The following is a 26,470-nucleotide window of genomic DNA, read 5'->3' as shown; positions in this document are numbered from 1 at the left end:
CGCAATGACAAGATGCAGGTGGTACATCCTTTTAAAATAAAATAAAAATGAAACTTACCTTCTTTATCTCTGAAGCTAGTCCTGTCAGTATTCAGTGTTATTTTCAGTGATGTAGCCAACACTGAAAAGGGACTTTTATTGGCAGGCGTGGCTTCGTGGATAACTAAGATAAGTTTAATTTTTCGGTTCACTTAAAAAAGCCTGTGGCGCCTATGTCTTGTCGTCACAGGTGCTGATGGTAATGTGGGTGGCTACATTGTGAGGAATATTTTGGGGTTAGGAGGGGGCATGTGGGGAATGGGAGCAACAGGAAGGCAGCCCACAGGGGTTGGGTGCACATGGACAAGCTGCGTGCAAGAGTGTGTGTGTTTGCATCAGTGAATACAGGCAACATTCGCTAATAGCTTATTGGCTGTGTGTTCCCAATCGTTTCCCAAACGCTGTTCTGGAGTGCGTTTAATTATAAAGGCACTAACACATTCCATAGGGTAATTTGCAGGGATCTCAAGTAGTACCATGTCAAGTATGACGTAATAAACAAGGGGGGGCGTGGCCTGGCGCTCATGGTGGACAGAGGCTGAGGCGCCGAGCTCTGGCCGAGACGCCGCATCTTGATCCTTTTTCGCCGTAAGCAGGCATACCTCCGGGGCCATATCGGACCACGGTGGTGCAGAAACCGATCCTCATCAAGAAGCAGTGCCTCCGATAGGAAATCGGGACGCAGAACATCCACAATCACGCCCGTTCTGCCCTACCCCCCCGTCCCCGCCGGCACCTAAAATGGCAGCCGTTCCATGACGCCGCAACAACTCAAGACCAGGCAGTCAGCTATTCCCGCCGCAGCAGCCCGCAGGAGGAGAGAGGCGCCAAGACCGCGGTCGAGGCACGCACTGAAGACCGCTGCGCTTTACCGTCCCTTACAACACGAAACGCACCGGGCATCGGACGACCGGACACAGCTCTTTCCCCGAGTCCGACCGCGGAAGCCAGAAAACGCGAGACGTGAGGGGGAAACCGCGAGGAGACACAGCATCGGCTCCCTGCCATCAACGAGAACACTAGGTTACCGAGTCCCGTGGAGAGCAGAGCCAAAGTCACTGAGGGGAGGAGACCTGGGGGGCAGGCCACCAGACTAAGGGGGCTATTCGAATCACCACCATAGGGCCATAAGCGAGAACTGAGGCACGAATCTCACCAGACAGGCCCAGCGCGAAAGCGCCAAGACTTTAACATGTACTCCAGGAGCAAGCCGAAACCCTCCACAATGGACACGTACGTCACCACCAAGTCAAAAAACACAGCCACCCCACACCTCCACACTCCAGAACCCGCACAATCAAAGGGTGCTGATTCCGCCGAAAATCAAACCCAAGTGCTAGAAGCCATAGCATCGCTGCGCACATTCATTGATTCCAGAATAGACAAATTCAGATCAGACATCCAACTGATGCGCCAGGATGCTAGAAATTTAACAGAAAGGGTGACGAACTCCGAATCGGCCATAAAAAAGACGACGGAAGAAACAGTCGAACTGAAATCCAAAGTCGCAGACCTTGAAAGGCAGGTCGCCATCCTCGAGGCCAGAGCCGAGGAAGGCGAGGGACGTGCCAGACAGGGCAATATCAGGATACTGGGAGTGCCAGAAGGCGACGAAGGCCCGAACCCAACAGCTTATGTAGAGGCCTTCCTACAACAAGAAGTAGGCACAGGAAAACTCACACAAGGCTTTGCAGTTGAAAGGGCACACAGGTCCCTCCAGAAGAAACCCCCCCAGGATCCCACCTCGCCCGATAATCGCCAAAATACTTAATTTTCAAGACCGAGAAACCATATTGCGGCACTCCAGGGAAGAGGGCCCCATTGAACGTGGCAACGCTAAAATCTCTGTCTACCCAGACTATACCCCAAAGGTGCAAAGGGAGAGAAACTCATTCGTACCTATCAAGGCCAGACTCCGGCAACTGAACCTAAAATATATGTTACTCTATCCATCGAGACTAAAGGTCATCCACAAGGGCTGTGTGATCTTCCTAGAGTCCCCAGCAGCTGCCAATATGTGGATGGAAGACAACAATCTAGCAGAAGACGGGGACACCTATCCCAAGAGCAAATGAGGAAATCCACTTATCTACGCACTTGACACATAAGCGCATACCGCACCACTTCCCTACGACAACCAAGGAGGTAACCTACACCACTATTTATCAAACAGATGCGGCCCTCGCTTGGCCTCACACCAGGCACAGGACCTAGCCCCCATGAACAGACCAGGACAGGCCAGTTGCCTGCCCGACCCCGCTCGAGCCTGATACCCGGATGGGACCTGATGGCGCGAGAGCGCCTGAGCACCGCGAGAAAAACGCAGTCGCTGGGCGCACCAGTTCCAGTTTTGTTAAATGTTATTCTAGTTACACAGTCTTCACACTAGCGCAACCAACAAGGCAGAGGGCAAGACCACCGCAGATCACAAGCAAAACCAGAACTAAGAACCGAGATTTGGGAACCACCGAGGAGGATCAACAACCGATGAGAACCACAGGAAAGGGCAGACGCACGGAATCCAACACTCCATCCCAATGGCGACACAATTGAAAGTGATGACTTGGAATGTACGTGGATCATACTTGAGAAGGAATAGGATCCAATCCTATCTCCGCAGAAAGAAGGTATCCATTGCACTACTCCAAGAGACCCACCTGTCGAAGGAGTCCTCGTCCAAGTTAGCTGAGCGGTGGGGAGGCACTGCGAAAGGAGCACCCTACTCTAGCTACGCTAGAGGAGTTCACGTTGGTGAACCCGAACGTGCCATTCTGCCTACTGGGCTCGGAGGCAGACCCTGAAGGCAGGTATCTAATAATGTGGGGAACCATTGAACATACGGCGGTCTGTATAGTGAACTCCTACTTTCCACAACACGGAATTCCCTCACACCTTAAAATTCTCTGTGCCAAAATGACGCATCACAAGGAAGGCACCTTCATATGGGCTGGCGACTTTAACTGCTACAGAAACGGAAACATGGCCAGATCCACACCCCCCCCCCCAGCAACCGAGAAAAGTCGCCACTCAAGCACTCAACCAAGCGCTGTTTCACCTTGACTTGGTAGACATTTGGAGAGAACAACACCCCAACGAAAGAAGCTACTCATATTACTCGGCCCCTCACAAGATTCACACAAGGATCGATTATCTGTTCATCAACAGAGAGCAAACCTCAATGGTAGACGCAACAGCATACCTAGGCAGATCGATCTCCGATCATTCACCATTAATTATGGAATGGAAATTAAGGGGACCCAGACCACCGATCCCGACATGGAAAATGCCTACCGCTACCCTCGCGGATCAAGAATTCAGGGAAGCCCTTGGCAACAAACTTGAGGACTAAATAGACAATAATAAAGGTTCCGTATCAACCTGGAGCACGCTTTGGGAGGCGATGAAGGTAGTGATAAGAGGAGAGGTGATAGCGGGCGCTGGAGGCATCCGGAAACACCTGACGGCAGCCCTAGAAGAACGAGAAGCTGAAATAACACGCCTCGAGGCATGCACTGTCGCCACCCCGGAAATGGAAAAGACCCTACAAGAAATTTGCGAAGAATGTCACACAACCTGGGACAGGCTAGCCAAATTTGACTTTGCAACAAACACCGCCAAAACCCACAAAGAAGCCGATAAACCAGGCAGGATACTAGCCTGGTTATGCAAACGAGAACAACCAAGACACACTCCTACAGAGATCATAACTGATAACGGGACAACATGCAGGACCCAACAAGATATCAACAACGCCTTTGCGGAGTTCTACTGTAAACTATACTCCCACAATAGGCAAATATCCAGAGAGGAAATCAAGAACACCCTGGAAGAGATTGGGCTACCGAGACTATCCGATGAACAGAGAGAAGCCATGGAAATGGAGATTACTACAGAGGATGTTAAGGAAGCTATCAGGTCGCTGGCCACCTGTAAGACTCCTGGCAGTGACAGCCTCCCGCCTGAATTTTATAAAGCTTACGAAGACATCATCACTCCGATACTACATGAGGTCTACACGGAGGCATACGAAGTAGGGATACTCCCTAACACTATGAAAGAAACAATCATAATCCCCATGCTTAAGCCCAACAAACCGCCCACGGACTGCGATTCATACCGCCCATTAGCAATGCTAAACTACGACAGTAAGATCCTAACCACTATCCTAGCCAACAGACTTGCAAAGGTGGTGGGAACCCTGATTCACGACGACCAAAATGGCTTCGTCCCGGGACGCAACACCACAGCCAACCTAAGAAGACTTCAACACACCATGGCGGAGACCGCCGCGAGAGACAAGGTTCTTGCGGTACTCTCACTCGACGCTGTCAAGGCTTCGACTCCATATTCTGGGAATGGTTGGTCGAGGTGTTGAGGGAGTTTGGATTTGGAGAGGGTTTTGTGAGATGGATCAAGGTGCTCTACAACTCACCAATGGCAAGAGTGAAAACTGGAGGGATGATCTCGAAGCCCTGGGAGATCCAGAGAGGCACTAGGCAAGGGTGCCCGCTATCGCCGATGCTATACATCTTGGGCCTGGAACCAATTGCCATCTATTTTAGACAACAGTTCTTCAACTCAGGCATTAAACTGGGCGACCAACACTCCATAATATCCCTGTACGCCAACGATGTACTCTTGTATGTGAAGGACCCACAAATAAATGCACAAGTCATACTAGACGTCCTCGACAACTATGCACTTTACTCAGGAATCAAGTTTAGCAGATCGAAATCCTGTGCATTCCCGCTGGCAAGACTCAGTCGCCTAGCAAAAACTGATTTACCAGTGGTGGGGTTAAAATGGCAACCCAAAGCATTCCGATACCTGGGAATAAACATCCATCACACCCCAGAACTCACACACGACCACAACACCGAAATGGCGCTGAAGGGACTCCGCAACTCTATGAAATTCTGGTCAAAACTGCCACTTGCAATGATGGGTCGGGCGTCCATTACAAAAATGATAATTCTCCCCCGCTTCCTATACTTCTTCACGAACATCTGTTACTATATCCGCCCCACCTTCTTCAAGACACTTGAAATATTAATCAGAGACTTCCTATGGGGCCCTTCCAGACACAAACTACCCCTCTCAGTCCTCACGCTACGACACAAAGAAGGCGGAATACAACTCCCCGACTTTCAGATGTACTACTTAGCTGCACAGCTCAGCCACGTGACAAGGTGGCTTCAAGACGAACAAAATAATGAATCTGCGCTACTGAGACAAATACCCTCCAATCTCTTCCCCAAGGAAGTACTCTGGAACCCCCTCAAGCAGACACAGAATGTCCCCATGATAGCGAAATTAGGAAGACAGATGTGGACCAGAACTCGCTCCATTCTACAATCGAGCCATCCATATTCACCCAACTCTCCCATCCTAGCGGATGCATGTAAAACCGCGACGGATCTGAGAGTAGCAAGAAGCTGGGAGAGTGCCGGGATCTACGTATGGGGGGACATGTTCGAAGAGGACAAATTCAGAGACTTTGAATCGATGCAGGAGGTTGAAGGACTCTCCAGCGGCCAATTTCTATGGTATCACCGACTCAAACAGATCGCCAGAAGCAAATGGGACAGCTGGCCCGAGGAACCCACTCCGGACCCGTTATTACAGGAGATGTACGAGCTAGCGGACGGATGGAAACCGGTAACCCGGCTCTACAGCCGATTGATGGACAAACCTAACCCCAAAGGCATAGCACTCAAGGAGAGATGGGAAATGGACCTGGGCATCCCACTAACCGACAAAGAATGGGAAAGAGTTTTATTGTACCCGAAAGAGGTATCCCGCAACGCCAGGTTCAGGCAGATACAACTGAATACCCTACACAGGACGTACATGACCCCACCGCGAGTGGCTAAATTCAACAGGAAAGCCTCACCGAATTGCCCCTGGTGCGGCAGCGACAAAGCCGTCATGATCCACATGTTTTGGACCTGCAACAAGGTAAAGACATTCTGGTCCAGAGTTAGGCAGACCTGCACAACTGCAGGCATAACCAGATATGAGTGGGACCCGAAAGTCTGCTTATTAGGAGCTCACCCCAAAATAAGCAAATACAGACACGTAGTCAAACTGATGGACCTATCCTGCATCCTTGCGAAAAGAACTATAGCTATGGCCTGGAAGTCCCCAGGGTGCCCGAGATATGAACGCTGGATTAAGGAGCTAGAGAGGTGGTCCGAGGCACAGACCAGAGCATGGCAGGAAGGGGCCAAGTATGGAACAGAGGAAGCAAACAACACCCTCGAATCGTTGAAGGCCCTCCTAAGAGATGTGCCCTTTACTGCAGACCACAAACCCCCCTGAAGGGAACCCCAGAAGCAACACAATGCCAGGAAGAGGCTCACCTAAACTTCCAAAGACGCCCGACTTGCCCCAACCTCGGCACCCAAACTCACGAATTCACCTACCTCTGCCCTTGTACAGACACTGAAGATACCACAGCTTCTAATGAAGACTGTTTTGTTTGTTTGTTTAACACCTCATTTTTTGTTAAATGTTAACTATATTTAAATGCTAATAAAATAGTTTCTTTTAAAAAAATGACGTAATAAACAAGTCCTGGCTTTCAGACTCGCATCACGCTGCATTCCGGTACAAGTAGTCCTCCATTTATAATGTGCATAAGTATGCAAATTATAATTTGGAACTAATGCCATGACTTAGTGAACATGATTTAAGAGCTTAGTCTTCGCATGTTATTTAATGTAAGGGTGCAGAAGTACGAGTCTGACACAGAGGTGACCTTTTGGTTGGTATAGATGTTTATTTAAAATAATAAAGGAAAAGAAAAACCTATCTAGCCATACTCTCTATGAGGGGTTGCCCTACCTCAACAAAAATACTAAGGACCCAGTCAGGACCCAGTTCACTAACCTGCAAGACCTGACCGGAACCTTTCCTATGGTGAATCAAGTCAGGTTCACTAACCTACCCGACTTGATTTCATAGCTTTCAAGTTCCACAAATATTTGCTCTTCCACTGGTTTCCCTATGTTATCTGATGTATCCTGCATCCTGCAGGATGTACCCTGGGCCAGTAATCACAAGGAACAGGAACCAGGCTAACCCAGGTATGGAGAAAAGGAACAAGCTTTATTCTCTTAGTTACAGGTTCAGTTCAGAAAGTAGGGGAGATAAGATCAGTAGCTTCCACCCTGGTTCCCTGCCCAGCTCCAAGTCCCCAACCGTCAGTTGTGGAACCTCCAGGTGCCCCAACACTCCAAGCTCCACTAGCATTCTAACAAAGCTCTTGCACTCACTCAGACATCATTAAAAACATGTAGGATACTACATTAGACTTTTAGGCCTTATCGGGATCTCCCTGACTGCTTCTGGGCTCCAGCCCACTGGTTACATGTGCATTTGCCTTGAGATGGTGTTCAAACCTTATATATCTTGTTTCTGGTTTTGCTTGTTTCCATTTGGGCCCCAAACCCTGTTGCACATTGGCAGGGCAGTCCCGCATTCATATGGGTCCCAGACCCTACTCGTCTGCTTTCGTGGGACTCCATCCCTGTTTTACCTAGTGTCCCCTTGGACAGACCTGGTATACCCTCTTGCCAGGTACTTTTCCATATAGTTTTATTCTTACTATTCGTGTCAACATATGTGGTTCTCCTGCTATCCCCTTGCGCCCTTTGGGATGTGTTTGTCTGGTTTACAAATTTCATATTCAATTGCACGATTCCTCTTCTATCCCCCTGGGCTTTACGGGATATACTTTCGTGATTTACAAAGTTCATATCAAGTTGTACAATTCTATCCCCTTTGTGTTTTTTGGGATATTTTTATGAGGCTTCTTAGTGTTTCCAGCTCCCTCAATACCCCAACAACCAGTCCAACCGTTTCCCTACCTTTGGGAAGTTGTGGGGTGGTCTCCAGTCTCTTTGGCTGAGGCTTCTCAGTGTTCTCTCCCTCACAACTCTGGGCTGTTGCTCGCATCTCCAGCTGCTCGTGCCTTTGTTCTCGGTTGGATCTGCTGGGCTGGTTTCACTTCTCACTGCCACTGGCCAGGTCCACCTCGATGGGACCGATCAGACTATCACGGCTCTCTGTGCCTCGGTTTCCAACCTTCGGGTCCTCTGCTACAGAGTGAGCGTCCCGTTACCTGCTCCTCCAGGGTGGGTTCAACTTCCTATTGAATCCTTTTTCCTTTTTATGATTGGCGATGCCTCTTGACAACTATACTGTGTTTGTTGGCTCTGCAGTGGGCTTTTGCCTCCTTGTTCCCTCTTCTTCGTCTCAGAGATTGCAGAGAAGGAGCTAAGTACCCCCACCTCAAACCATCTCGCCCGCAGCATCTGTATGTTGGGTCCCAGAGTGGGAAACATGTGCAGTTCCAGTAAAGGTAATGATACCTAGGAAAATCTGGGAGGCAAGGGTCCCATTGAGGAAACCTTACCTGCATACGAGAAGATATGATGGTCATCTGAATGAAATTCCTGAAGAAGCAGAGAAAATGAATGATGAAGAAGAATGGTGATGTCGTCATCACCAGTGATGTCATAATAAAGTAATGCTGACAAATAGAGAAGAGATGCAGAGACTAAAGAATGCAGACAGGTCTATAATGCATCAAGAAAGTATCAAGCTTGAGGACATCTTGGGATCAAGATGATGAAACTTATGATACAGTCATAACGGAAAGATCAAGCTATTTTATATGTGTATGCATGCAAAGAAACGCAAGCAGACTAAGTATTCTTGGAAGGCTAGCTTTACAGTGAATAGATTGCGGCATGCGCCAAAATGTACATACACACATATATACTGAAGTCATTAAAGCATGAATGCTCCCACTACGAACAATGGCAGCACTGAGCAAGAGAAAGGAATTTTTTTTTCTCCATTTTCCAAGCATGGCGTAGACATAAAATAAGTGAATTACAGGAGTGAAACTCGGAAAGGTGAAATTGGATGAGCCGAGAAGCCAAGGCCATATCACACTGGGGTGAGCTGACATTGGATACAAATCATGTGAAAGAACAAAGCTTCTGTTCAGAAGGCATGGACAAAAACAAGAAGATGTCCGAGGTCTATTAAAGAATAGTATTTTAATACACTGAAAATCTCGATTTAGTGGTCTTTAGTCATGTGGGGAGAAGAAGTTGGGCGAGCATGATGGTCACACCTACGCACGAGGACAGAGCGTGCCTCCACTCCCCTGAATTTGCCAGAGCAAAGAACATGTTCAAGGCCGAGTTCAAAGACCTAATTGACACTAAACCACTGAGGTGATGATGGATGGATATATTAATTGGTGGGAAGCTATGGTTAAGACTAGCTCATCTGCACCTGGATGTTCAGCCTGTGTACTGCCAACGTAGGTTGAGAGGGCACTAACAGAGGTTAGAATGTAACCAATGATAGAGGACTGCATGATCAAGGGTCCTATAGTTGTGTAACCAATTAGACATCGTATATTTAGTGACATTTGTAGTGACACATTTTAGGGAAGGGCTTAGTTTCCCCACCTGATGTTAAGAGACCTATCACATAATTCTACTGCCCTATACGAGTATGGATCGTATACCTAGATGATCCTTGTAGAACCTATCACATTCACCATTAGGTTTTTGTAGTTTGCCACGTAGGATGACATTAGTGATACATAGGTTAAACATTACCTATAATGATGTTTTACTATAAGAATGTAATTTATTATGAATTGCTTTGAGATGTCTCGAGAGAGATCATGAGGGATGTCTGTTGATGTCCGCTGTACTCCCTCTTTTAGATAATTGCAATTAAAACAGTATCTTTTGCCAACTACCTTAGTTGTGTCTATTATTGATGTCTGAGTAAACTCTACATCCTCCATCTATCTATAATGCATTGCTAACCTATCTTAAAGGGCTGAGAAGGAACCTCAGTTCACGTGGTAGCAGAGATTGATGGTTAGATACCCATGTAGATAAGTAAACTTTTGAGGTACTGGAAATATCACATGACCTCTGGCTTTCGGCTGAAAGGATGTGAAGCTCCCCGTAGATAGTGTTTTTTTAAAGTAAAGTCAGACTTGTACAAGCTAGGGTAAAACGGGCTCCCCGGTTTACACAAAAACACCTCCTGGCCTCTACAGGAAGCTGAATGGACGGAAGGTTGGAAGAGGCTGCCGAGGAGGCATGCAGTCACGAGAGTCGGAAGTCGAAAAAACAATTGAGACAGGTGGCAAAAGAATGAATGGGCAGTGGTGAAAGGGAATGATAAGGGGAAAATATGTAACAGAGGTAGGTAGGGAGGATGATAATGTAATTAACGAAACGATGAGCGTTAAAAATAAGTGAGAATTAGCTTGAGGAGGAGCCAAGCAATTTAATAAGTATTGTGAGGAGGAGCCACAATAAAAGTATACCCAGTGCCTGTGCTTTAAAGAGTGTAACAGAAGGAACAGAACCTAAAATCCCATAGCGGAATCCGTAGGAAACGAGTTCGATTAAAGACGAACTTAAGGAGGTCTGTTCACACTCTTTATGGAATATTTTTAGGTGTTAGAAGTAAGTCTTATGAAGAGAAGACAGAATACACATGGCCGGCCGAGTATGTCTGTTTGTCTATTTGTCTGTTTGTTTTATGTGATTGTGTAAAGATGAGGAAATAGTGAATAATGATGATAAATGTAAAGAGAAAAATGCGAGGTTTGAGGAACTAAGCATGTATTTGAAAATGAATTATGTTAATGATGTTTTTTAGCAGATTAAAGTTAAAAAAAAAGAAAAGATGTGGTAAACAGAGAGTTTAGAGCCTGCAACGATGGTGCACACTCATATTATGTTGTTTTATATTGAATAAGTAATGTTGAATTTTGCAAAGAGTAAACGGTGAGTATAGACAGTCAAAGAATGACGTGTCAAAATTGGAGGATAATACTCCGCTTATACTTTTGCTGCAAGCACACACACCTATGCTTAGACAAGATAATAAGGAATAGAGTGAAAGAATCAAAGACGAACAATGCGTATCACAGCCGCAAGAGGGATTACCATTAAAGGCAGTTCCGCAGTGTATGACGACCTATTTGAATGATGCACGTGCAAGAAAAAAGTTAGACGAGTAGCTTTAAAATATAGATTAGGAGGAGAAAGATGAGTCACCTCTTAGCGATTATACAGTTCCATGTATGCATAAGAGGGAGGTGAGGAGCCTTTAGCTCCACCTACTGCGTCTGGAGTAGACAGCAATAAGTAACACAGGCAAAGGGCTGCACCCGTTATGGGATCTCAAGGCAGTAATAAGTTATAGCACCCTGGCATATGAGTTGCCTGTGCAAAGCAGCGACAAGGGTCCAGAGAAATATATTGAGAGATGTCATCTCTAAAGTCCCAAGGGACAAGGAGAGACGCAACAAGGGAAGAAGCAATAACTGATGGGTTAGCACACATATAGAACTAATGAATGGGTGGTTGGAGTTTGCACGGGCTCAATGGTAAGAGCATTTAGGACACGAGAGTACACGGCACTGATTGTCTGGAAAAAGAAGTAATGAAAAACTTAAAATCCAGCAGTGACGAAAGAGAAGGTTTAGAAGAAGCTCTTCTCGACACATGAGTTGATAGTAGATCTATTTGGAATAGATCTGGAGGATGAGGCAGACTCAAAAAGCATTGAACAAGAATAATAGAAGTCTATCATGATACAAAACAGAAGGAAGTCCCGCAGGGCGAGGGTAAAAAATTATTGAGTCAACAGTACCCGGTTACACGGCATGAGGAAAGTCTTGCGCAGTGTAGGACCCAAGGAGTTGTCTTTTAAATAGCCTGACTCTGAATAGAAATGCTGAAACAAAGGGTTGTACATGATAGAAATGGAATATGGCAAAAAGGGAAGAGAGAACACATTTATGATGAGATATGTAAATATATTTAGCTGTATAGAAAGCTTTAAAGGAGAAAATAAAAGTAGAAACGGTCCGATTTAGACCGCACTATATCTCGGGCATCAACCGTGGTGATGCGGCTAAATCGACCTTATAATGGGCAGTCCTACGGTCAGAGGGGGTCGTGCCATTGTATGTAAGCAGGTTAAGGCCATTGCCTTGTAAATGGCAATGCAGTACTATTGTCTCTACCATGAGAAGAAAACGATAGGTGACAAATGTGAGCTTTGGGGTTTTGTTAAAGAAAGAAGACTTTTGAGGTAGGAACTTCCAGAATGATTATGGAAACTTAGAGAATACTCAAAGTATGGAGAAAGGGGAAATTAAAAGACTTTCGATTGAAGGGTGGACATACAGTATAATAGAACACTTCTTTAGTATGTGAAGAGATTCAGGATTCATATAGAATAACCAGCTTTTAAGAAAAAGGGATTGGAGAAACTTGCCTGCATGATTAGCAGTAGGACAAAGATGAGTTGTTTAGAATCAGAAGGTGCAGCAGTCAAGTGCCGATAGTGTAGTAAAACCTTAGATGCAGTAGCCACTTGTGAAAACATAAATAAGCATAAAACACAGGTTTAACATGCCTGTGTATAAAGAAGAGATATGTCTGGGTTATATTGTTGTATTTTCAATAGATATAGGTTCACATATTGGGGTAAGATTAAGTAACAGAATCAAGTGATGATTTTATTTTTAGTGAATAAAAGCATAGAATATTTGTATTATGAATGTATTGGTTAAATGAGAATGAATGTATTGTGGCATTTATAAAAAAGGATGACCGCATGAGGAGAATTGGTAGAATTAAAAAGGTTTATTGTAAAGGGTGCATGTTATTTTTGTATATTTTAAAGAAAAGTTTAGGTTCACCAGTATGGGGTTATGTTAAGTATGAACAGGCATTGACCACTGTTGCCTTTGTTCTTAAGGAAGACTGCTAATATAGCAAATAGGATGTTCTATGATGTTAATTGACAAATAGGTCCGCCATAAAGGAAGAGCCTTGATGAGTGTTGGCAACCCAGAAAGCTTCGGCTATGGGGTAATCTCATTGAATTTAGCTATCGTAATGGTTGGGTGTAGAGTAATTAACCATGCCATGTTTGTATTGAAACCACTGGCAGAGGGTGAACACGTACATGATTCTTTGAACTATGACCAGTTCTATGACGATCTCTCAAGGGTGAAGGGAAATGCATTGATAATTTAGGAAATCCTTATATTGAAGAGCTTTTAGAATCAAGCAATGAGTAAGAATATTGAGGATCCGCTGTGGTACAGCACACAGTCAATGAAGAGTTTTGAAGAAATAACAAGTGTATGACTATCGTCTCACTTTTCGGCACAGGCTGCAGAATCAGTGGCACTGATTGTCACGCTCGAGAATTATGCAGACCAGGAAGTAACGGTGTACGATGACTCCGCCTTTGTGATATCAATGGCGCACGCAAGGATAGCACATTGGGAAGGGCTACCTCGAAGAGGGTGGCTCTCTAGTGCGGCACACAGTCTTATTGAACAGACAGCTAGGAGCACTATGAGTCCCAGTAGCCATTGTGGTTGTAAAATATGTAGCTTATGTTAAACGGGTACATTTTAGTTCACATGGAAATTAAAATAAGTAAGAGAAGAAAATAGAAATGTGTTGTATGCAATTGAGGTGTATTTGTTAGTTGTAAACGTTTAAAGGTGGATGAAAGTATGATGATGACGATTATGTTTAAAGTATTGTAATAAATATGTTTACATTTTAACGAATAAGAGTTTAAAGGAAAGCGCCTCAAGATAAGAAAGACTTGTGGATGCAGAGAGGGTGTTCTTTACACCCCTCTAAGACATTGTAGCGACAAAACAGTCATGGTAAATGAGTGATGCCTGTAACCTTATGAAGGTGGCATTGGAATAGCTACACTACCCTGTGCACGTCATTAGGAAAAACCTTACCACAATGAACGTGAAGAAGTGGTTTGGTTTTGCATATAGTAGAATACGTCAAATTTTCTAAAGTAAAATGTTTCCTGAGTAAAAAGATTATTATTGGGCACATTTTATGCACGATTAAGGAGCTCTACCGAGCCTTGATGATCCCTTGAATAACTTGTATAGAGATTTGGATAGATGATCTTAAGGACATATCTTTTTCCTTTTCTAAGTGTGAATTAAGATACCATAGTAAAGAAACTGTAGCACGAAAGTGTTCCCTAGATGGAAAATATGAGACCTAAGACGGGATCATAGTGTAACCTTATTTTGTGTCAAGAAAAAAGTCTGTGGACATATGAGAATGTTGCTTAAAGAAAAGGCACACGGTTTATAGAGAGTTTATCAACAGACTAGTGAGGTCTGTAAGGAGGCTTAATAGCTTGTGTAAAAGGGAGAATAGAGAAAGTGAACAGATCCTGGAGAAAGGATGATTGCATGGCCTATCACTGATTTTACATGCTTTAGGAAAATGGATTTGAGAAGATTATCTTGTTGTACGCAAAAGTGACAGGCGAATGAGGATAATTCTCACACCTCCATATTGAATTAGAAGTGAGGCCTAGCAAAAGGTAGAATTGCTAGGAAAGGAGCTACGTGTGACTTTTTATGTATATTACTTCAATTACCTTTGTCATTTCAGTTCCACTCAAGCAACAAGGGTGTGGGGCAGAGCAGAACGCGGAAGGAGATGTTACAACAACCCGAGATGCAGAGCTTTGTGTTTCCAAATTTCTTTCCGGAAATCATATCATAAGACTCACAAACGTTGTCAAAAAGGTGGCACGATTGTTCCAGTAGCCCCTTTAAAGTGAAGGACATTATACCGTCTGCAGTCATGGTGTAATGCAGACGTGCTTAGACATTCCTTGATAAATGAAAAGATCCAGGCAGGAGAATCCCCATCACCCACACCCTATCGGAAGCAAGCATTAGAAGCAACTATCGGAAGCAAGCATCGGAGAAAAGCATTGGGGAAGAACCACATCACGTGCAGACTAGGTCTATGACGAAGAAGAAGGATGCAGAAGCTGCCGAGTAAAGACAAAGAGTACATGTGAACTGTGGCTTGTTTCAAAGACACTCCTTTAAGTCACTGAAAAGGGGTGAAATGATTGATTCTGGAGCCACAAGAGCTTGCCCACATTGAACTGAGGCACACTTAAGCCTTGAGTAAACAGAAGAGTATGCTATATTTGGAATTCTTGTTTGACAATTGGAAAAGAGAGCAGTATCCTGATTCCTTTCTTACTGACTTTCTCTTTGGAGGTACCTATGTTGTTGCCCAATGACAAAATTTTGCAGGTTATTCTTGCATTTCTTGAGTTCATATTGCACGCATACCCTGCGTTTGTGGGGAGAACTACTAGCATTCCCATTTTTCTACAAGATCCTAAGAATAGTCCAGTTGTGAGAAGATTGCTTATAGTTATCACTGAACAAATCCTTCAACTTCCTGAATACAGTGCAGAAAAAACAGATGCCCCTGTCACCAGATAATGCACATGGACTGGTTAGCCTCATCTTTTATTACTTGATCGAAGAATGTCCACATCTTGTAGGGAGACAAACAGACATCAGGACCTTTCTGAGGGACCCGAGAAATAATGCAGAGCTCAATCGAATATTGAGAGACATTATACATCAAGTAAATGAGTACTCTGAGAGAACCCTGAGGACTGATTGAGAATTGACGGAGAAGAGAAGTTGAAAAGGTTCACCAATAGAGGAACTTTTGTTTCATGCTGAAAGACAATTTTTCATGTCATCTGGTCTAAGACAGATTTGAGGCATCGACTGTGAACTGGTGTATGTTATTGAACTGATCCTAGACAACTGAAGTGAATTAAAGACATACTGAATGAGACTTTCCGAGGAGGAGATCCAGAGCCTACTTGCTGTAGTGTTCTATTTCATGTTGGACAGGCATCCACATTTTGTCTGGAGAAAGGACGATTCTTTTCTATACATCAGGAACCCTGTTAATCGTTCTGAGATCAGCCTGCTGCTTGAAGAACTTATTGAGAAAATTAAAATTATTACCCGAGTACTGTATGATGTTGCCCCATTAAAAAGTTTTCTTTTTCCTTCCATTAAAAACATAACATGGGAAGTACCAATAGCAACTTCATCATGGCTGACCATGAGAGACGTCCACGTTGTGCACGAAGTTCATGGTGTAAGGTTTCATACATGTGTCTCATCTATAGTTGCATAATCTTCATAGTGGTATTGCTTTCACTCACAATATTACTGCAATTTTTGTAGAGACACATGAGGTAAAAATTCCAGTGTATCCTCCTATGCAAGAGAAGGGTACAAACATGGCAACACCTAGGCAGCCCAGACCCAATGTTATTTTCCCTACAATAAAGGTACGTGCATAAGCACCTATCTCTGTGATAAATAAACCTGAGTTACCTGTTGAAGAAAGGTCACGTATGGAGATTATAGGAGGCTCTATATGGCCCTCTCATGCTGCTGCTAGAAAAATGCATCGGAATAGGTTAAGGTCCCTGGAACTTGCTCCTACACAGGTCACACATTTGAATACATTTAGTCCACTGATGAATGTTTCTATGATTGATCCAGTAAGAAGAACCTATGCTGACACACTCAATGACATGATTACAGAGGCTTCTAAAACAAAAATTAGGCCCAAAAGACATGCCAGAGAAAATGTTTCCGAGTTAAATGATTATTTGGACAGTACAGCACATTTGGGAAATAAACTTTGGTACCAGCATATGAAAGAAGTGGGAAGAAGTACGTCAAAGGAGGAATGCTTTGTATGTGCACTCCTGCTGTATAGTATGGGGAAGTCTAAGATTTTCACAGCTATCGAAATAGAGATCCAGACAGCACATTGTCTATCGCATGTAGCACTCTGCAGAACAAGAGGTCAGTTCATGGGACGAGATGCCTATCTCAAATGGGCTACAGAATTGACAGATCCAGATGAAGATGAATATGTGCAAGACTCAAAGACAAGAGATAAAGCACAGATGAAGAACATTGTGATCAGATATGGAAAACCTGGAGTGAAAGGAGGAGAAATCAGATGAGAAACACACGGTTTCAGGGAAATCTGCAGAACAAACTCGTAGATGGAAGAACAGAGGCCAGATGCAGATTTGGGGATCAGTATTATCTACAAATGGATGGGAAGAAGGAGTGGTGATCTGCAGAGCCTGGGTGGTCATTGGTTGTTATCAACCAACCATTGACATAGTGCAGAATGGATGCAAACCATTATTGCCAAGACCTGCTAAACTACTGACCTGGATTGAAGATAAAGGAGGACCCTTGCAGATAGTGACTTTGGAAAGTTCAAAGCTGTGCTTTAGAAACAATGGCACAAGAATAGTTGGAGAAAATCTAAATTGTGGCCGAATCTTTGATGTCCTAGGAATGAAAATGGGAACAGAAGTGATAATGGATCACTATTGGGCTTGTGGATCCAGAGCATATATGAAATTGCCTAAAGACTAGGGAGGAATATGCACTTTGGTGAATATTCATGTTCCAGCATTGGTGATTCCTAAAAGTGATTTGAACATTGGCAGTTTCCCGAAAGCAGATGCTCAACTGAGGAAGAAGAGATCTGTGGAGCTGATGAAATGAATAAAGAGGAGAACTATTTCTCTGCCATCGATAGAGGCTTTTGACTCCATCCCGTATCAACACAGACTGTTTAGCCAGACTTCGTCCGTATTCACGTTGATCTTCATGCCAAGAATCCAGGTTGGAGGAAATACTAAATGGTTGCAGATCACCAGATGGAAATTGCTGCAGACGATTCACACAACCATAAAGGGATTCAATGCTATCAAGGAAGAGCTGAGATCTATAAGACTAATGACTCTCCAGAACAAATATGTCTGGGACATGATCACAGCTCTGGATGGAGGTGTTTGTGCAAAAATTGGAGAATCATGTTGCACATTCATACTTCTCACGATGACGAAAATGGCACTTTGACAGAAGCCATAGAGATGTTGACGAAGCTACACGTCCAGATGGTAGATGAAGGGGAAGACATTGCTGTTGATAGCTGGTTTGGAGCTCTGTTCTCTTGGGTTCCACAATGGATGGCAGACATGTTCAAGTTCCTTAGAGCCCTGATCGTGTTGGTGTTGCTAGGATTCTGTGTGACCAAGATAATAATCACACAATGCAAGAAGACAGCAAAGAAAGCCATAGGTATGTGAATGATGATTGATGTTGAAGCAGGATGGAAAGCAAAAGATTTGACAGATGAAGAAATCAGAGTCTTTGTGAAAGCTAGTATCCATGCACCTGAGGGAACGAAATTCCTGTACCCAAAGAACCATAAGAAATATGTGTGAAGATGGATCTATTGCAGTCCAAATGGACAGTGCATGCTCATGAATTGGAACAAGGATGAGCATGTGAAATCGGCTGGATGCCTGAGGGGCGTCATAAGAATATGGGTCCCAAAGAAACAGTTCTTCCGGAAAGGATGTCTAGATATGAAGATTGAGGGAAGAGTGGTCGATGAATCGCCCAGAGGGGGGAGTGTAGAGAAGGAGCTAAGTACCCCCACCACAACCATCTCACCCGCAGCACCTGTGTGTTGGGTCCCAGAGTGGGAAACATGTGCAGTTACAGTAAAGGTACAGATACCTAGGAAAATCTTGGAGGCAAGGTTCCCATTGAGGAAACCATACCTGCATACGAGACGATATGATGGTCCTCTGAATGAAATCCTTGAAGAAGCAGAGAAAATTAATGATGAAGAAGAATGGTGATGTTGCTATGCCCAGTGATGTCATTATAAAGTAAGTGACGTCATAATAAAGTAATGCTGACGAATAGAGAAGAGATGCAGAGACTAAAGAATGCAGACAGGTATATAAGGCATCAAGAAAGTATCAAGCTTGAGGACATCTTGGGATCCAGATGATGAAACTTATGATACATTTATAAAGGAAAGATTAAGCTATTTTATATGTGTATACATGCAAAGAAATGCAAGCAGATGAAGTATTCTTAAAAGGCTAGCTTTATAGTGAATAGATTGCGGCATGTGCCAACATGTACATATATATATATATATATATATATATATATATATATATATATATATATATATATATATATATATATATTGGAGTCATTAAAGGATGGATGCTCCCACTACGAACAATGGCAGCACTGAGCAAGAGAAGGGAAGTTGTTTTTTTCCATGTTTCAAGCATGGCGCATTCATAAAACAAGTGAATTACAGGAGTGAAAATTGGAAAGGGAAATTGGATGAGCCAAGAAGCCAAGGCCATATCAGACTGGGGTGAGCTGACATTGGATACAAATCATGTGAAAGAACCAAGCTTCTGTTCAGAAGGCATGGACAAAACAAGAAGATGTCAGAGGTCTATTAAAGAATAGTATTTTAAAACACTGAAAAGCTCGATTTCGGGGTCTTTAGTCACGGTGGGAGAAGAAGTTGGATGAGCATGATGGTCACACCTACGCACGAGGGCAGAGCGTGCCTTCAATTCCCTGAATTTCCCAGAGCAAAGAACATGTTCAAGGCCGAGTTCAAAGACCTAATTGACAGTAGACTACTGAGGTGATGATGGATGGATATGTTAATTGGTGGGAAGCTATGGTTAAGACTAGCTCATTTGCACTTGGATATTCAGCCTGCGTACTGCCAACGTAGGTTGAGAGGGCACTAACAGAGGTTAGAATGTAACCAATGATAGAGGACTGCATGATCAAGGGTCCTGTAGTTGTGTAACCAATTAGATGTTGTATATTTAGTGATGTTTGTAGTGATGCATTTTAGGCAAGGGCTTAGTTGCCCCACCTGATGTTAAGAGACCTATCACATAATTCCACTGCCCTAGACGAGTATGGATCGTGTACCTAGATGATCCTTGTAGAACCTATCACACTCACCATTAGGTTTTTGTTTTTGTAGTTTGCCACATAGAATGACGTTAGTGATACGTAGGTAAAACGTCACCTATGATGTTGTTTTACTATAAGAATGTAATTTTTTATGAATTAATTTGAGAAGTCTCAAGAGAGATCATGAGGGATGTCAGTTGATGTCCGTTGTACTCCCTGTTTTAGATAATTGTGATTAAAACAGGATCTTTTGCCAGCTACCTGAGTTGTGTCTATCATTAATGTCTGACTAAACTCTACATCCTCCATCTATCTTTAATGCATTACTAACCTATCTTAAAGGGATGAGAAGGAACCTCAGTTCATGATCGTTGGTATTAAGTTTGGGTAAGTCTCCCTTTTCCTCATCCCAGTATTGTCAATATACTATAACAGATAGAGGTATGGGGGACCAGAGTCGGGAATAAGGAGGGTGGGGGCACAAAAGGGTCAGGTGAAAACCACGTTCTCCCAGGGCCATCATCCCTGGTCCCATGAAGGACACCCCTCCCCATGAGATCCCCCCACTGACTACCACCCCCAGGTGGACTATTGGGTAGCGGCCTCACCTCCCTGGCCTAATGGAAACAGGCCTCCCCTATGGAAGCAGTGACAATACCCTGGGATTTGTCACATTAGAAACAAGAGTGTGCATGAAGCAGTGATGTTAGGTGAAAAAGGGAATACTAGTTTTAGCATGATTTAGAATTTTCAAATTGTGACAGGAACAGAGACCTGACCCTGTCAAGAGGGAACGGAACCCCTCTCAACCAGGGATGTTACGCCCACCAGGGTTTTCATCTGCCAGTCCTAGCCCAATGTCAGGCTGTGGGAGTTAGGTAGGGCCCAATACCCTGCCCCTTCTACATTTGCCTGGATGTCTGAAATAAGTAACACTTTTTCTTGCACCATATCTGTATTGCTCAATGCTGGACAGTCTCTTTCTGTTCATCCCATAGGACTACCTATCCCAGAGGGCATTGTGGTGGAAGAAAGAATAAGCAATCCAATCCGGAAACAGACAGCGAGAGAAGAAGAACATTGCATCATTGAAGCAGTGACCCCTGAACTCTATGTGCCACAGACATTCAGTTTACCAGCAACAGGGCTGCGTAGCTATCCACACAGAAAAATGGCAATCACTACGCTGAGGGCTTTACGAACTGGGACATTGTCTGGGATGAGAGCGGACCCACATTACTGAATACCCAAAGGGGCTCATACATAAAGATGGCGGGGCTTAACATCCATTATATCTCTTTGCTTATCTGTAATACCACCACTGTGGGGGAAAATGAACGTGGTTGGCCTGGGGAACCAGTTGATAGAGTGAGCCATTGGAGTAGTAAAAGGGAGGATAAAAAGGGACACAGGGAACAGCAAGGTGTAGATTGTTAGGCTGAGGCCAAGGGAGGAAGAGGAGGAGGACCAAAAGACCAAGTGGTGCAGAGGAGCGTGGAGAAGGATTGCTGAAGGAGTGTGCAAGTTGAGGTGTTGGTTGGGGGTAGAAATTAGTACTTGGGGATAAGACAGTGAGCAAGGAATAAGAGTGAGAATAGTGGAATGGGGGTGAATGGAAAGGTGACTGGGAGAGTGAAAGGCAGTGACTTTGGGAGGAGGTGTGGCTGCAGAGGGGAAGAATGGTAGTAGTGTGGAGAGAGGAGGAGAATAGGGTAGAGAGGGAAGGAGAGTAGGTGAAGGAAGAGAACATCATAGGCACAGTAGGGAAGACATGGAGAGAAGGAGAGAACAGGGGAGAAGGTGGAAGAAGCAGAGGAAAGTAGAAGGTAAGGAGAGAAATGATAGAACCGAACAGCAGTGCAAGGAGTATAAGGGTGTGAAAGGAAAGGACCAAGTGGGGCCTTAGTGTCTGCAAGGCACCTCTTGTACAAACTATATTGTGGGACCAAGGTTAGGCTTCACCTCAATTGTTCAGAGAGGGTATTAAAGAAATGAGACAATCAGTTAACTCAAGTATAAATGGACAAGTCATAACGCTCCACTCGAGCCAACCCAACATGCCCTCCACCTCACCTGCCCTTATACAATCCCCATGGTCCTGCCCCACAGTTATCATGGCACATCTGGTTGATATCTACTGCCCCCTTTAGAACAATGAGCTCAATTACAATGATTCTTAGTACGTCTTGAATTTCCCGCAACCCAGGGATGATCACGTGCTGATCGCTTTCCGGGTCACTAGACTCCACCTGATAATTTCCAGCTTCCTCCTTCTCAGGCAAGGGGCGTAAGGCAACCACCCTCTGATGAAGGTCTGCTGGGGAAGAAGGTCCCATTGTGATATCCAGTTCCAACTGGATCGATCCAGAAGATGGTGACAAAGTGGTCTTCAGCACAGGGGCGTAGGAGACCCATATAATCTTGGGGGGACAGGGGACACCTTGGGGACTTTTTTCTTTTATTTATTTGTTGTGTTTTAGTCAAAGAAGTCGACTTTTCACAAAATTAAAACAGCAGTACGTATTAAATTACATATATCATCACTGTATAAAACAAGAGAAAAGAAGGAAAGAAAACCGGAGAAAATTAAGACAAAGAAAAGCAGTTCAGAGTATAAAATCCTCCCAGCGATGGACCTTTAGAGAGATCCTTTATAATACTCTCACCTGCGCTTTAAGTGCAGATGCTTTATGGAGTTTCGCCAACCCTTCCTATCCTATTCCACTTGAACCCTCAATGATGGAACATGAGTGTGCCCCTTTACAGCAGTGTATGGGCTGCAATCATACCTCAGCACCAGGTTATTCACCGTATTTACATGGATAGCAGAGCAAGTGCTGTTTTGAATCTCGAGGCTCTGGTTTATTTTTTCTGGGTCACCCAGATGGCTTATGGTGGCCTCTATTAACACTTGTCCACAACTCATTATTCAGCTGGTGGTGGGTCCCAAAAATGCAGTTGCATCCCTATTTTAAAACCACCGTTGGCAACGCCAACTGTTTGAGCTTTAATGTAGGCATGGAAAAGGCCCTTACCAAGCACCACCGTAGTGGTATTAGGTACCACTGATGGTAGCAGCTGCAAAATGGCGCAAGTACCTGAACATTTATTTGCAGTGTCTGGCAATTGCCCAATATGTATAGACATGCAAACACTTGCCATTGCGGGTTTTTAGCAGTACTTCAGTGAAGGAAATGCATAGTGCTAAAAGAGTGATTGATTGATTTTTGATTGATTGATTGATTGTTTATTTGTATAGCGCCTATGCACAATGTGCTTCAAAGCGCTGCAAGGGCGGGAGGGAGCATGGGAGAAATATAGTTACATTGCTACAGGTCCTTGAAACAATTAAGAATGTGAAGAATAACTATCATAATCAGTCTGACGACATTTCAGATAGTGCAAGTGCAATGAAAAATTAAGGAGAAAAGGAGTGGATGAAGGCATCCTTGGATAAGACATTTGTATTACACCAGTAGTATGTTCCCAATTCCAATTAAGTTATTAACTACACAGGGCTTTGTAGTAAACATCTGTAAATCAGTGGCTTTATCTAAACTAGACCTGGCACTTTACATGCCCTTTATAGATCATTTTAGTGTTTTTTAAAATAATAGATTATGCTGTAAAATGAGTCTGCAGCCCGCGTGGCATCCATCCACCAAAACCCATGAAAGTTGCTAAGATAGCCCAAATAAGATGATGCTGTGTCACAAGGCAAGATGCCACGCACCCTGGCACCAGCTCTCAGACAGGTCAGAGGTGAAAATATACCTCATTTAAGGTTAGTCCTGACTTCAGACCTAGGCTGGAGGTAGGATTGAGTGAAAAGGGAGTTGATGCAGGAACAGCCTGATGTGACTGTCTCTTCCTGGAGAGGAACCAGACAGCAGCGCAGATGACACTGGGGCAGTGGGAGAGCGCCAGGCCTGAACTCCCACGTTCCCACGTTCTCTCTAATAAATCCTCCCCATGACGGCCTGCACCTGGGAGGGGGGCCCACTCTGTGTATTATCAGGCCCAATCAATGTGCAGACAGGTATGGTGTAGTGTATATATCTGCAATTATTTCAACAAACGACTTCTAATTGGCCTCGTGCAGGCCTCGTGAGCATGGATCAAGTGTTAAAAGAAGACGCATTCGTTACTGCACCCTTTATCTGGTAACATGAGGTGAGGCACCATTCTTCCTTGTACAAATCTCCCTTCTATACCTTTCTCTACTTCACATTCTTGTCTGCTGTACAACCTTTTCTCCAAAGTCCCTTCCCTGCACCCCACACCAAGTTACTCCTCTGACACACTGCCCTCTGCACTTTCTCACTTGTCTGTACTTCTCTCTCATTGCAAAACACGAAGCACCTCCTATGTCATTTCTGCCCTACACCACTCTACCTGTGCTCCGGTCTTTTCTGCACCCCTCTCTCCCCTGCACACACTGGTCACCCTGTGCTGCAAACCATCCCTATCTTTCATCTGCACTCTGTTCTTGTTCCCATCTCTCCCCTCCCTTGCTCCTCTCTTTTTCTGTCCTCTGCACCCTTTCTACAATTTTTCACTTTGCAGTCCCACACTGTACTGCACCCAAGTCCTTCGCCTTCCATTCCCCCATGGACAGCACCCCACAACTCTCATCTACACTTACTCAGCACTTTCTCCTCAGTCTTCAGAGCACCCTCGATATCCTGGCTTACATTTCTCAGGTTTTCTCTTCCACGCCTTGCATGACCAACCACTCCACATAGCTTCGCAGGACAAGCTGAAACAGGCATGCCAGATCCATGACCTTAAAAGGGCCCATTGATACATGCAAGCATTAACTCTTAAGAAATAGTCAGGAGCATGGATATTTGGAAGGGGGGACAGACAAGGAAGTCACTAAGTCCACGTACTGCCGAGATTCTACCCCCAAAATCTGATTGCATTGCGACTACTCAAGTACGCTGACAGAAACAGCGCGGCTGAATAAAACAGGGTGAAGCTTAGCCAAGACCTACAGAAGATTAGCGCTTGATCACCTAGAAGTGACTCAGTTGGCAGTGTACACTATAACGAAATGCCTCAATCGTAAATGTTCTAACATAGTTTCTTGTTGCTCCATGTATGCTAAGCATGTTGAGTGAGTGTGAAGAAGGACAAAGTATCACAGCAATAGATGTCACCTCTGGGGGACCGGGTCTCATTTTGGGAAGCAGTTATAGATACATAGAATTTGTAGTGTTTTTTTGCAGAGAAACTTATCAGGTGCAGTCAGCGTGATCCAACTCTAACGAAATAAACTAGAAACAGTCTCAAAGTAACCTGACGGTTTAGGGGCACTAGTATAGTGTAAGCAGCAAAAATAATCATCACGCCCTTCTCCTTAAAAAAGGAAATACATAATATATTAAACAGTGTTGTGGCATTTGTATAGAAACTGCATGTACATGTCACTATATACTGGCTCCTATTGTGCACCCTTGATCCTCTGCTGTATAGGTGAATGGCCTCCGTATTTTTTTGTGCCGACTTGCAAGCCCGTGTTAGCCAATGCTTGGAGCCCTGGCTGCCCATCAGTAAGGAACGAACAAAGAGCCGTTCCGAATCTGATGTTCCTCTTTGGCAGGGGCTTTGGCACACTTTCATGAATTGAAAAACATGAAGGCGGCACTGGCAGGGCCACAGGTTTTTCAATTCAAGAAAGTGTGCCTCTGCCAACATTAGATATAGAGTTTATAAACATGCGCACAATGTGGCAAACTGATCAGGGAATCCTGGCCTCTTAATGTTTCATTGAAACTTTAAGAAGCCAGGATTCCATGATCAGAAACTGTATATCTGACATTGGCACATTGAATTCACCCCAAATAAATCCACTGCCAAGGTCACATATACAGTTTATTAACACACGCGGCACGTTGCTAACTGATCAGGGAATCCTGGCCTCTTAATGTTTCATTGAAACATTAAGAGGCCAGGATTCCCTGATCAGTTTTGCAATGCGCTGCGCATGTTTAGAAACTATATATGACATTGGCATAGCCGTACATTCCCTCCAATAAAACCTCCCCATCCCGCCCTGCAGCTCGGAGAGGAGGGGGGCACTTGACTGACTTACTTTACAGTAGCTGCTGCCTGCTCAGCCTGTTCTCACTCTCTCCCACAATAACACACTCGCTGTCATGAGCACAGAGTCACTGCAGCACGCGTCGCTGCAGGGCTTCTCCTTCATTCTGAAAAACGAAGGCTGAGGCTGCGCAGCAGTGCACTGCGGAGGCAGGGCACGTGCAGTTTGTTTGTTCCCCGGGCTGGGCACGTTAATTCATTCATTTGCAGCAGCAGAAGTCACAGACAGTCAGTCTACTGTAAACTCGTAAAAGTAAAAGTAGACTCTACTTTAACTTTTGCAAGCTTACATGCAGTGACGTAACACTACCTTTGGGGGGGCCCTGCAAGCCATGCTGAGGGAGCCCCCTCCAGTTCGGCAACAAATCATGGGTCGCGCCACACTCCGCGCTGGCCTAGATTACTACGCTTGCGCAATACGCACGAGCGTGCTGCTTCAAGGGTACGCTGCACAATGTGCTTGGAGCAGCATACATACGTGTGTTTTAATGCATTAAACAGCACACTTTCTGAGAAAAATTGGCTTAACAGCCAGAGCGTTTGCAATTGTTTTGTAGGGTAACACCAGTCCAA

This window comes from Ambystoma mexicanum, chromosome 3p, assembly GCF_040938575.1.
Source record: "Ambystoma mexicanum isolate Mex_15411 chromosome 3p, UKY_AmexF1_1, whole genome shotgun sequence".
Classification (NCBI taxonomy): domain Eukaryota; kingdom Metazoa; phylum Chordata; class Amphibia; order Caudata; family Ambystomatidae; genus Ambystoma; species Ambystoma mexicanum.
The sequence above is the reverse complement of the archived record's forward strand: the minus strand, read 5'-3'. Positions refer to the sequence as shown.